We start from the raw sequence: 12991 nt of genomic DNA, 5'->3' as shown, positions 1-12991 counted from the left end.
GGAAACACAATTAAAAGGGCCTAAAGTGTGCACAGTAAGACAGTTTTTATGCTTTTAGGAGAGCCCCTGAGAGAACATTGTTTCCCCTGATCGGCATCTAGTTCTCTTTATTACTGCCCAGATTTTACGCAGGCTGTTCTGACCTAGGAAAGACTAAACTTTCTCATGTGACAGAGATCAGTGTTAGGTGAGAATGTCCTGGCCAAACATGCCTCTAAGGGAACTAATGTAGTATTTCAGCCAGGTTGAGAAAGCTTCAGGGCAAATGCTTGAGGTAGCAAATTTCTTGCATGTCCTTGAAGTTGGTCAACAGAACTGAAGCTGGAATTAAAGTATATTGTTCTGTACCATAGTATTTTGCAGCAGGGAATGTGGTCTTTAAATAGGAATAGCTGATCTATCATGTGGTCTAATTTCGGCCAGGGTCTTCAAAAGTTTATATGGTGGCAAGGAGCAGGGACTGGGAATAGGACAGAGGCATTTTACTGTTTGGTTATCTATTCAAGTTCAGATTTCAGGTGTTAAGTTCCACAGACTGAATGCCCAATTGTGTTTGGAGTGTCTCAAGGTTACCATTATGATTTCGTTTCATCCCAAGAGAATCCAGTTCACATGTTCTGAGATTGTTCCACAATGTGAAGTAGTCACTGCGAACAGCTGGGACATTCACACCAAAAGTACACGCCTGCTCCAAAGGAAATAGTTTAGATGCACCCTAAGCTGCTTAGCTTTCCCCCATCAAGGAAAAGCATGCTAGGCATTGCCATATGCAGTGGTTGGGGGAGAGAATTTAAGTTTAGTTTGAGGACGGTACTGGAAATTTGGCAATGCTAAGCTCCAATACCCTGCAAGGTTAGTTCGTCACATAACCTGCAGGGAATAAATTAACCCCTCAGGATCAGCTTCTCTATCTGTGTATGCAAAGGTGATGTTTTCCTGCTCCAGAGAGTTATAGCGAGAAAAAATCAGAAAATCTCAAAGTGTTTTAAACGCTGAGTTAGTAGAATCCCACATCAAGGATTTAGGGCTCCCAGTCTAGTTTCTGCCTTTCAACAGCACAAAGATGCTAGCTTATCAGTGACAGTAGCGTAGTAGCTCATAGGGATGCTGTTTCGGATGGGGACAAGTGTAGGAGGAACCAAAATGGTGACAAGACTCTTTTCACAAAAGTTTATAAAAGGCAGTATACAGTTAGTGGGACAGTTACTGAGCTAAGCAGCCTATGCACAGATGGAAGAAATGGGCCTGATCCAAATGTGTGTATCCTAAACTGATTTTTACAGTGACACCATGGGATCAGGATCATTACCTTATCTTCTAACGACATACTAACTTCTTTTTTTTTTCCTCCCCATTATTTTGGAGAGGGAAGAGAAAAGCTGTTGAGCTCAGATCGAGTTCTGACTCTGACTTTGGTCAACAGAGAGATATGCTGCTAGGGCATGCTTTTTTTTTTTTTTTTTTTTTTTTTTTTTTTAATCTGGGAGCTTGGTATTGAATGCAGAGCCCAAGTTGTTATAAAGACAGTACCTTTTCCAGCTCTTCACAATTCTCCTCTTGATCTCAGGTATTTTTATAACTTTTGAACAGCTTTAAAAAAGAACAAAAGCTGGAATAAACCGCACCCACCTAACAGTCTCCTTGTTCTTTGTGCACTGATGTGTTCAAGGTGTTCTGCTAATATTTAACCAGGAAGCCAAAGCTAAAAAAGAGCTTCAGAGATGATCAGAACAAGCAGAAACCCTAAGAACAGTACTGAATAGCCAGAATACTGCAAGAGTGTAGAAACATTTTGATTCTCAACAGGGGGATTTAGAAACCAGCTGATAATCAGCTCCCTAAGACAGAGGAAGAGAAGAGGGGCAGAAGACAGGATCAGTCAGTAGGTTGACTGTGATGGCCTGTCATACCACATATATTAACTTAAGGTATGTCCTTGAGCTAGTTGGATATTGATAGCAATATAGCCATGGCATTGCAAACTTTCTGCAGGCTGTAAATATGTGAAGAAACTAGTGAACCCTGTGCTGCCACAGCTATAGTTCAGGTTAGCTTGGTTATGCTTGCACAAGCTGAAGTCTTATCTAGTCTGCATGGTAGATACATCCTAAGACCATGGCACTGTAATTTTCTTGAGGACTACTGTATGGAACTGACATGTGTCTGTCATACCTGATGCTTTTGGCAGCCCTTTCTGGATACAAACTCAGAAAGCTGCTGGCTTTTCCCAGAGTGCAAAGGCTGGAAATAGGTGCAGTACTATTATTTTCCTGAATTATGGAAATGAACTTATTTGAGTTGTGGGTATCTGTGACAGGACCAAAGGTTCCAGCTCTGCTCATATACCATCCACTGAATAACTCTGGGGGTTCCCAGCTGAGCTTTTGAAGTTGCTGCTGGAGTATTCACAACATGCGCATGGGCACTTTAAATGCAGGAGAAGATCTCAGCCTGCCTGAACTGTCTTTGCAAGAACAGCATGGTAATCAAATCCAGCTTGAATATTGAAGTTCACAGATTTTGACTTGATTTTGTTCTGATTTAGCTAATAAATATTGGCCTTGCCAATTCTCTTGGAGCTCCCTGATTGTCCACATATGTCTTCCATCACCCACTAGTGCATACCTTCAGTCAGGAGCTTGAGTTTCGACTCTGCTAGAGCTTTTTCTTACAATGGAAATGGTGGGCCTTTTGCATAGTTCAGTTTCTCTGATTTTATTCCATAGTTTTACTTTCCAGCTAATTAAAAAAACACACTGTTACAAGAACTTTATTTTTGAGGAAGGCTGGAGAAGATATGACTAATAAGGGAATCATAACAAGCAAGAGTCCAGGTTGCGATGGAGACAGTTATATATGATGTAAGAGGTATTGGGGTGGACACTGGAGGTAAACTGCTGATTTGAAATGTGAAGAAAGCGATTGCCAGCAAATTTGGCACTTTCTTGTCCTTTGCGTTTGAACTGTATGCCCCAGTAGGCTCACTGCAGCTTCTTGCTGCAGCACCACTGACCTGGTGGTTGGACTAGGAAGAGGAATTGTGTTCCAGACTGGCTGAGAGGAGCTGATAGCCGCTGTGCTTTGAGCTATGCCTGCAAAAGAGCATCTAATTGACCTTGCAGAACTGAACACAAAATTAAGTTGGCTGAGCACTGGGGAAAGAAAAAAAAACAAAACAAAACCAACAATGGCCCAAAGAGTGCAAGCCCAGGCTGCCAGCTTTGTAGAGAACGGGCTGCAAAGATTTCAGGACACTGGCTTGCACATATGAGCATTTCTCAAAGGGAGGTGAGGGTACTATCTATAGAATAAATAACAAGGCTGTCATTGTGGGCTATAATTCCACTGAGGGCTTTCCATGCAGTCCAAATCTGCAAGCTAGAATCCCTTGAACCAGAGGCAAATTTAGCCCCACTGTCCAGAACTGCCATTTTTCTCTGCAGTGTAAATCCATGTTCCAGGTCCATTCCCAACAAATTCTTTTTGTTCCTTTGCTTTGCCTTCTGTGAGTGGGAAGAGAGGATGGCAGGGAGAAAAGGGGCTAAAGAAGCAGTGTGCTGCTCCTCCAAGCTCCAACCAATTGCCAGTGTGAGAGATTTATGGTTGATTGTACAGATGTTCCACAGCAACTGTGCTGAGAGCTGAGGGGTTTATGAGCTGCTATTTGGGGAGAAGTTTCCTTGACTGCTTAAATGTTTGCAGTCATGATGCCACTTTCCCTTATCCAAATGCTAATGTTTGCAGTATTTTTATAAAAAAGATGCATGACTCAGTTTACACGCTCCATTTTATAATGCTACCAGTGGATATAAAGCAGTTAATTTCTTCCCTGTGCTGGAGAGGAATTAAGATGTGATTTTTGAGGTGTCTCAGATGAACAGACATCTGTATGTTCAGCATTAAACTGAAAATGACTTTTGCTGAGGACATTGGTTTGCACATCCTTGTTCTTTACAGTGCTGTCACTGTCTTTGTCTCTGATCATGAGCCAGTCACTTATCTTTGTTTATTTTGCCATCAGCAGAATGGGGATTATGCTGACCCCCAGGGCATTTTAATGAATAACTCCTTTATGTTGCACATCCATAACACTTGTCACACATTGTCTCAACATAGTTTCCCCCCTTAAGGAATATCTGCACATATATGTTTATATTCTAAAAAGCATCAAGAACTACTAAATAACTTGCTGCTACCAAGGGATCAAGGAAAACCTGAAGATAGGAGAGCATCTCCAACCAGTGTTCCTGCCTGAAACAGTCTGTCTGTCTCTTTTCTGTCTAAAGCAAAGCAGCAGTCCTGGAGCACATATCTCTGCCCACAGAATAAATAACAGAAAGCTATGGCTGGCAATGCAAACAGCTCTGTATAAACTGCTCCCTCCTGGCTTTGCCACGGTTAGTTTGTACGTCGCACTCTTGTCCCGGAGCTCCTTAATCCACAAGCTTTTTCCTTTTTCCAGCATAGCATGTCTCCCTGCTCCTGTTGAAACTGTTACATCTCTGACAGCTTCCTCCAACTTAGAGAAGAGCTTGCTTTGCGGACTGAAATACTCAGTATTCCGGGGAGACTTATATTATGGAAGAGACTTCAGAAGGGGATTTTGTTTTATCCAAAGCTCACTTAAAGGTGTAGATGTAAGGTGTAAGTCACCTTTCTTTGCTCTGGTATTTGACAGAGCAGGGTCCTGGGTAGAATATATTAAAAAAAAAAAAAATTGGAATTGCATAGTTTCATTGCCGAAAAGGAAATGGATTGTGCATTAAGGGTTACCGTGATTCCAGTTGTGCCTGAACTAATGCTGGAAATTGGTTAAACCCATTAAAAGATGTTTTACATTTTATGCTAAGTAGAAGAGCCGAAGTGGTGTGAAAGGACTCTTAAAAATACTCAGTTGGATCAAAGAATTTTCTTAACAGGATCAGTGAGGGATGGACTCAGGGTAGCTCCTCTGGCACAGGCCAGACAGCTCAGAATACAGCAGTGGCAAGGCGTAACTTGGCCTTGGCTGAGATCACTGGAGAAACTGTAACTTTGTGGAGACGAGAGTCCGGGGATCATTTGCAAGTCTTGGGGGGGGTTATGTATGTTTGTTTGTTTATTTGTTTGTTTTAGCCAGTGTAATAACTTATATTCAGTTGGTTTCTACTATGACATCCAACTTTCTCATCTCTGATTTTCCAAAGTTGAATCTCTTACCCTAGGTTTTTTTGGCCACTGCTATGCTTTGAGCTGGTGTTTTTGTGGAAGGAGTATTACAAACCCAAGTTCTTACTCTTGAGTTGGGCACCAGTCAGCTCAGAGCCCATCATTTTATATCTGAACTTAGGAGTGATTTTCTCCATACTCACTGCTGTATTTATCAATGCCATTTTCATTTGTTTCAAATGAGCAATGCATGTTCATCTACCATTTTATTGCCCTGTCACTCAGTCTTGTAAGTCCCCTATGGAGTTCCTCACAGGTTGCCATTGTCCTGTCTGCCCTGGAAAGCTTTAATCATTAGAAAACTTTCTCACCTCACCGATCTTTTCAGATCACTCGTGAGTATGTCGAGCAGTGCACACCCCAGGGCAGATCCCTGTGATTCCATGGTGACCTCTCTCTTTTGCAAGAATTGACTATTTGCCCCTACCTCTTCTAACCAGTCGTTAATCCTTGTAGAAACCCTCTCTCTTATCCCATGGCTGTTTACTTCATTTAAAAGCCTTTGGTGAGGAACTTAAAAGCTTTTTGGAAAGGGAAGTAGGCTCTCCCACATTTGTCCACGTGTTCATTGACCTTTTCAGACTCTTCCATGTTTGTAAGGCTGGATTTCCAATACAGAAGCCATACTGGCTCTTCCCAAGTAGGTCACGTTCATCTTGGGGGCCATGTTGTTGGATAAAGCCTGAGCTGTCTTTTGGAAAATGTTTTAGCCAGATACACATTGTGCTTCAGTAAAATCAGCTACTTGGTTTCATAAATGAGTGGGTGAATGCAGTAGACTGTCATACATAGAAGGGAAGTCTTGGTGATATAGTGGTCTCTGAGTTATAAGTTCTGGGAATTTGATTTCAGCCCTTTTGTAAGCAGACCCTGCAGTTCCAGAGTAGTCTTTTTCTGGTGTTTAACTCCAGCAGAGCTCACAGCTATCGTCAGTTATTATTGTTCATATATCACTGTATATGCCGTCTAGTGGTTATAATTAGAGGTAGGACACTTGGGACATTTTGCAACACTATTATTGGTCTGGCACTTCAGGCAAGTCACTAAACCTCTAGCTTTCACTATGTTGCCCAGCATCTTTCAGAGATGTATTGCAAGGTGTAATGAATGCCTGGGAAGATTTTTAAGATCCCTGGCTGAACAGTCTTCCGCAAGTGCTGAGTGTAATTACCGATATGGTTTAGGGCACACAGGAATGCTGCCTTGAGAGCTGTAAATGTAAGACTTGTATGAAAAGCAAGTAACAGTTGCTGGTATGACTGTGACTCTTGAGGCTCTTCTTTTTTAGCTGTTTTATTTTTGTAAATAAAACAACCATAAAAAAGCCACAGCTTGCACCAGTGTGTTCTACAGTGGCATCTGCAGTGCACAGAGCTCATCCAAACGTATACAAAGAATTAAAATAAGGAAACAGCTATTCTAGCAGGCCTTACAATATTATAAACCTTTAAGAAATGGGACACTATCTTGATAAATATTCATAGCCTTTCTCAGGTTGAACAAATACATAAAGCCTTGCTTTAGTTCTTAGTAACTGTTTACTAAGTTAGTTATATAAATCTATACTATATCCATACATATAGTATATGGATGTTCTGCCCAAAAATGGATGTTAAAATGCAACCCTGATGTTTAGGGCAGTAGCTGACGAGTAGGATAGAGGCAGCTTTAGAGACCATGGTTTTGCATTTTTGTGAGTGCTGCCATGTAATCACTGGCCAGGGAGATCTTAGAGGGGAACATTCAACAAAACATCTCATGACTTCCAGTAAAAGCAATAGCAAGTTTCCATAGTTGAAACTAGACAAAGTTTGAATAAAAAGAAAATGCATCTTTGGGAGTTAAGATAACTGCTCATGATGAGAACATCTAGAACATGGTGAATCATTCAGCGCTTGGATCCTCTTGCTAAATTATCATATTAGATATATCTTCTGATCTTTCAGTCTTAGCTCACACAGAAGTTTTAGGCTGGAGAGTAGGAATCCCAATAGGAAATAATAGATTATTAGAACAATTCCATTCTGACTTATAAATTCCAGAATTTGGAGGATTCCTTGCAGAGAGCCTGTTTCTCCCACCCACGTTCTGGTCTTTTGCCCTGTGCTTTCCTGCTTAATCTACTAAGAGCCTAGGATTTACTAAAGCTCTCTCTATTCTTGAGCCCTGTTGGGCCCCATATTTAGCTCTCACATGTGCTTGTGCTAGACAGTAATGGTCTCCTTTGCTTTATGAAGACTCTCAGAGCTTTGAAGCTTTCCCATCTTTCTCAGACAGAAACTGAGCACTGATTCTTGTGCCGTTCCAGGGTTTAGGAGGTCTAGGTTTGAACTACAGCATCCAGGCAAGGGTTCAGCCAGTTCTGAACAGAATTTTCTGTTCTCTGACAAATTTGCCTATCTTAAATGAATGTGCTTCTCTAACCCATCTCTTCTGGGTCACATTCTTGACCATGAAGTGCTGATGACAAGAGGGGCAATTGGAGCACAAAAGAACCACTGGCTGGGTTGCCTGCAGGCAATTCTTCAAAGTTGTTTTAAAATAGAGACGAGTGGAGTTTTCAATCTTCTCAGAAACCAGCCCTTTTATTTTGGGACACTACAGCAGGCATTATTACTATACTTAGACAGAGAAGGAGAGTGTTGTGAGCTATAGCTGCATCAGAGAATACGGTAATGCTTAGCGCTTAAAATGGAGATTTCAGGTTTTGCAGTGCAGTAGCTGTTCATAATGCAAACTGTTAAATAGCAGGTGTATCTGAAAGAAACCTAGAAACCTTTCTCCATCTTAAATTATTCTGCTCTGTATTTTCTTATATGTGTTGGTTTCTGTATTCTGATTCCAAAGGCTTAAAATTGTCTTCTTCAGGTTCAAACAAGCCCGAGAGAAGCATATGAATGACAAACACTGCTTTCTAGTATTGGCTAAAGCTCAAAGTGTGGACAACAACTTATATCTTATAAACTGTCATACAAATAATAGTTTGACTTACAGTACTGTGTGCAGCTTCAGGGACTGCTTGTGCTGTAAGTCAACTGACAAAGGTTGTTATACAGGCATTAGGAGGCAGTGTCCAAGTCTTGAATTCTCTGTCAAGTCATTTTGTTTCTGCAGGAATTTCATGACTTTTTTTTTTTAACTAATCCTTCAGAGATTAATAGCCCAGTCAGTAATGTCCATCTTTTCTTTGGTTGTAAATTCAACAGGTTTTGATCCTGTATCTTTAGGGTGATGTCTCTCACTGCAGCTAAACTGATCTAATACCAACGAGCGAAAAGAACAGTCCCATTCTTTCATGCTCTGCCATATGTCCTCATCCATTCCCATGTCCTGACGCTGATGTCTTTCTGACCCAAAGCAAAGACAGTTCAACAAGCTGAACCAGCAGAAAACTTGCTTTGATTAGTCTTCTGTTTCATTAATGAGCTGAAATAATTAACCATGGGTTCAGATCATAGACTCTCAGAATAATTTAGGTTGGAAGGGACCTCGGGAGGTCATAATGGCCCAAATCTTCTCCTTAAGCAAGGCCAGATTTAGAATTGTGTTAGGTTGCTCACAGCTCATATGAGAACAAGAAGCCTGGGGCAGGGATTTTTCTCAGTGGCAGCAAACTTGATTTTTGGAAGTGAGGTGGCCCAACTTAACTTTGTGAAAATTTGGCTCCTTTGTGTGGCTCTCTGTGGGGTCAAGACAAGCAGCAGTGATGGTGCAAGGGAGAAGGAAGGGGGATGCTCCCTGGCAGCTGCTTATTGTTAGGCTGGCTTAGCTGTAGTGGTTGCTCAGGAAAACTGGCACTGTAAACAGCTGAAAAAAGACCCAATAAATTGAAACTTTGAGCAGTTAACAATATGTGGGAAGTGGTTTACAGCTGTGAGACGAGCACAGTTGCTGGGCATCATGAGCAAAGATTTGGTGCAGCAGTGAACGTTGCTGCTGCTTGACAGACACCAGTGCTGGTTTGTGCTCCGGTAAGGCAAGCAGGACTGAGTGCTCTGCATCGCTCCCTCCTGGTGTTCAGTTTGGAGCATTTCCTTTGCTGCTGTGTCAGCCACGTTGTTTTGGGGAACTCTTATGCTTTTCCTTAGGAGTTTTGCAACCAGGATTTTCCCACTGGTGAGCAGTGGAGCAGAGGTGGTCTTGCTTTACACTGAAGTTGGTAGCACATCTTGTGTGGTTCTTGACCAGATGGGGAGATCCCTATAACATCAGACACTAAACTCCTGAAGGAAAATTAACAGACATCTGAAGAAAACTTCAGGATCCTTTAGGAAACATCCAGTCACTGGAAGTGGTTATAAATACCTCAGTAACAAGACAACAGTTGGATCAGTCAGAAACTGTTTTTGTGACTGCATAGTTACAGTTCAAATACAGCTGGCAGGATTGCTCCATTTTGAAGTGGCTGATGTCTCCTTCTTGTAAAATTGATTGCATGCAGCTCAGTACATCTGGTAGAAACAAGAGAAAAGAATTAGCACAGGCTGGTGTTTTCTCAGATTCTAGTTAAAATAAAACTGAAAGCCAGACAAGCCTGCTGAATAATGTCAGATCATGGGATTACAAGACCCTGCTTCATTAAATCACTCCAGATCACAAAAAAATGAGTGTGTGCGTTATGTAAGCCTCATTGAAGCAAAGAGAATGTGTATATTCAGCAATGCTCTCAAGTAGTATATTCAACAATACTGTTGGATACAAAACAGCAGTCTGGGTTTTTTTAAGTTTATTTATGCTCTGAATTGACTGCACATTTAAATGTAACTTAGTCTGTTTCATTTAACAGTCTTCTCACCTATAACAGCACTTCCATCCCCGAGGGAGCCACAGCTGAATGTGCTAATGTGAGAGTACAGAAAATTATTCACTGCTTCCAGTGCTGGGGCCTCAAACTGCTTCTCCCTTCAGAGAGGCTTTGGATAGTGTTTGCCAGTAGAGGCTGGCTGTTTTGTAGCAACCGTCTCCAAACTGACCCAGGGAACTTCATGGGAAACTCCTCTGAAATTTCTGAATGAAATGAGTTTTCTTAATGTATTGTACACTTGTACATTGTGCTTGCTTTTATTTCTCTACAAGTAAAGCAGCGATTCTTTGAGCTTGGCAAATTAACATTACCCTGAATATCTTTACCATTGAAGTGGGAAATAGAATTTTCTAGCATTTATTCTTACAAAAGAAGAAATAATTCTTATTACAAAATTATATAAGAGAAACATAGTGAAAGCTTGCAAATTTTGAGTTCACCCTGATGTCAGTCGTATCTTGACTGGCACTAGGATTTCTCTGAGACATTTTGTAACCCTGGAAGTCAAGGATGCAGTTCAGCACCTCTCTGTCCACTGCATCCTAATTTGACCATTTCTTTATTTTTTGCCAGTAGCACTCTGAGATTTTCTGGTTGCTTCACAGCTTGTCTACAGAATCCTCAGTTTCCCTTCAAAGCTAGAGAAACCTCGTTGTCCTACGCCTTTGTTTAGACCCTTAGTCTTTGTAAGAATTGCAAATGAAATGCCACCAGCTTTGTTTTACACATCCCTTTGATGTTTAAAAGTTTCTTTGAAGTACTGACTCTTCTACATGTGTTTATCCTTGTACTGTCAACTCACAGGATTTTTGCAAATCCTTTATTATGAATATTTCTCCCCTGAGATCACCCATGCACATGTACGGTTGCAGGGCACAGTGATTCAGCTATCAGTAGCTATCCCATCCCTGTTGTTCCCCTCTACCAGCACAGCTCTGTGTCAGAGATCTTGTGTTACACTGTCACCTGTAGCAGATGACACTGTGTCCTGGAAAACAGTCAATTGTAAGAAGCACTAAAATCACATTGGTGCTGTTGTATTTCTTTTTTTGCCAGCAAAGTTAGTGTTTCCGATAATATTATAATCTCAAACATATACTAATAAAACCTTATGACTCTACTTCCATAGCCATTCTCTATATCTCCCTGGCACAAAAAGACTTTACTTTAGAAGTTGGGTAACATTACTGAATGACTGTTTACTTACCTTTTGCACCCTTTACAGAACCCTAGTTGCACAAAAGCAAGAAAATAAAAGTTATGGGTACCATAAGTCTTATCTTGCTCATATAACAAATATAATGGAGCTAGCTCATGGATGCACTGTGCATTGTGTTATTTACATCACTGCAAAGTGAGTGCAGGGTGGATGTAAACCACCTGCAAGACAACCACAGAACATTTTGCACTTTAGTTTTTGTGCAAGTTATTCATGTAAGTACCCAAGTGCTCACTGAGGGTAGGGCAGTGACAACAAGTTTCATCATTTCATAGCAGTGAGCTAAAGTGTACACAAGATTTACTAAAGATAGCAGTACATTTTGGCAGAGGGAGGATTGGAGCCTGGACCTTTTCTGCTGTAGCTCTTGACCTGCGTGTCCTAAACATACCTCTGCTAGAAGATGTTGCTGTGGCATTTAGTTCATAGACTGGGAGTTAGATTCCCTTTGCCCTCCTGGACTCACTGGCCTCTCTGACCATCCCCTCCAGCAGTGGAGCTGTCCCCTGGCACTGCGTACGAAACAGAAATGCTGAAGTGGCTGAAAGCTGAGTTTCCCAGAGAGAACCTGGACCTGAAGGAATGCCTCGTCTGAGTTTCCATATTCTTGAAGTGTGTTAGTCCTGCATTGCAATATACAGATTTGTCCTATTTTAGAGCTGAGTGAGCTAATTTCTCAGGCTTTCTTGGACCTGAAAGCCAGGTTCCTATCTAGTCTCAATGGAGAGGGCACGGTAAGACTCCAGAGTCAAAGCTGGTGAATGAAATAGAGTCAAATCAGAAGAACAAAGTGGAGTCTCCCCTCTCCAGTGGCTTGTTCATGTAAGGCCAAAATAAGATGCCACTGATGGAACATTATACAGATTTTTCACATAATAACCATGTCATTTGCTTAGTCTGTGCTTTGGTCAGCAGTGAAGTGGTTAACAATGCCATCAGCTAACTGCCCTATGTCTGGAATATCTCCTGACTTATGTCTTGCTGCTGTCATCCCACAGCCCACTGATCTTCTGCAGACCTCTAAAAAGTTGGACTCAGCTCAGCTTGCTTCTTCGGAGCTATAGGCAGGAAACAGCTTTTCTGTGCCACGGGAATGAGTCCTTGCTCAGAATAACTGATCATAAAGCTCTCTTTAGAAAAACCTTAAAACATTGCTTATATACACTCAGTTGTGCCACCATCAGTGTGTTGCATCCTATCCTGATATCATTCTTTCATTCCATTCTGTTTCCTTTGCCAAGATTTCTTCTTAATTATAGCATACTTCAAAGGACTTTTTTTCAAATTCAGAGCCCCGTTTTCAAATGCACATTGAGGTCTCAAGGTCTGGCAAACAAGACATCCTAAAGGTCACTGTGCGTTTTTCAAAATCTAGGAGGGTTTGGGTTTTTTTTCTTTTTAACAGAAGTTTAAATTTGAAGAAAACATTCATCTGGCCAGCTCATCTCCAGCCTGAGGCAGAACTTGGCAAAGGCAAATAACCAAATTTAGTGGGATTGTGGGTAAATACACCTGAGACCTGGTTTTGTCATGGAAGGCTTGAGAAGATAAGAAGGAACGGACCATGTGCTATCTACCAGCAGATGTTATCACTTCACTTACCTCTGGCAGTACCTGAGAGGAGCAGGTCAACTTATGTAACTAGGATGAGCCGTTACTTTAGACCATGAGTAGTGGTCTTTGCAGACATCAAGGATGGAGCCAGCGTCTTCCATTGCACTTCACTGGTAATTTAGGGACAGAGCAAATTTGACGTCTGC

The 12991-nt window shown here is 41.5% G+C and overlaps 1 protein-coding gene across 4 annotated transcripts in view; it reads left to right on the top strand.

Moving 5' to 3' along the window:
* Window positions 1-12991, top strand: part of SCMH1 (Scm polycomb group protein homolog 1) — an 82807-nt gene that overhangs the window by 45423 nt on the left and 24393 nt on the right. The window lies entirely within an intron of this gene.

The sequence above is a fragment of the Apteryx mantelli genome, chromosome 27 (assembly GCF_036417845.1).
Source record: "Apteryx mantelli isolate bAptMan1 chromosome 27, bAptMan1.hap1, whole genome shotgun sequence".
Lineage (NCBI taxonomy): Eukaryota > Metazoa > Chordata > Aves > Apterygiformes > Apterygidae > Apteryx > Apteryx mantelli.
This window is presented reverse-complemented; position numbering and strand designations above follow the sequence as displayed.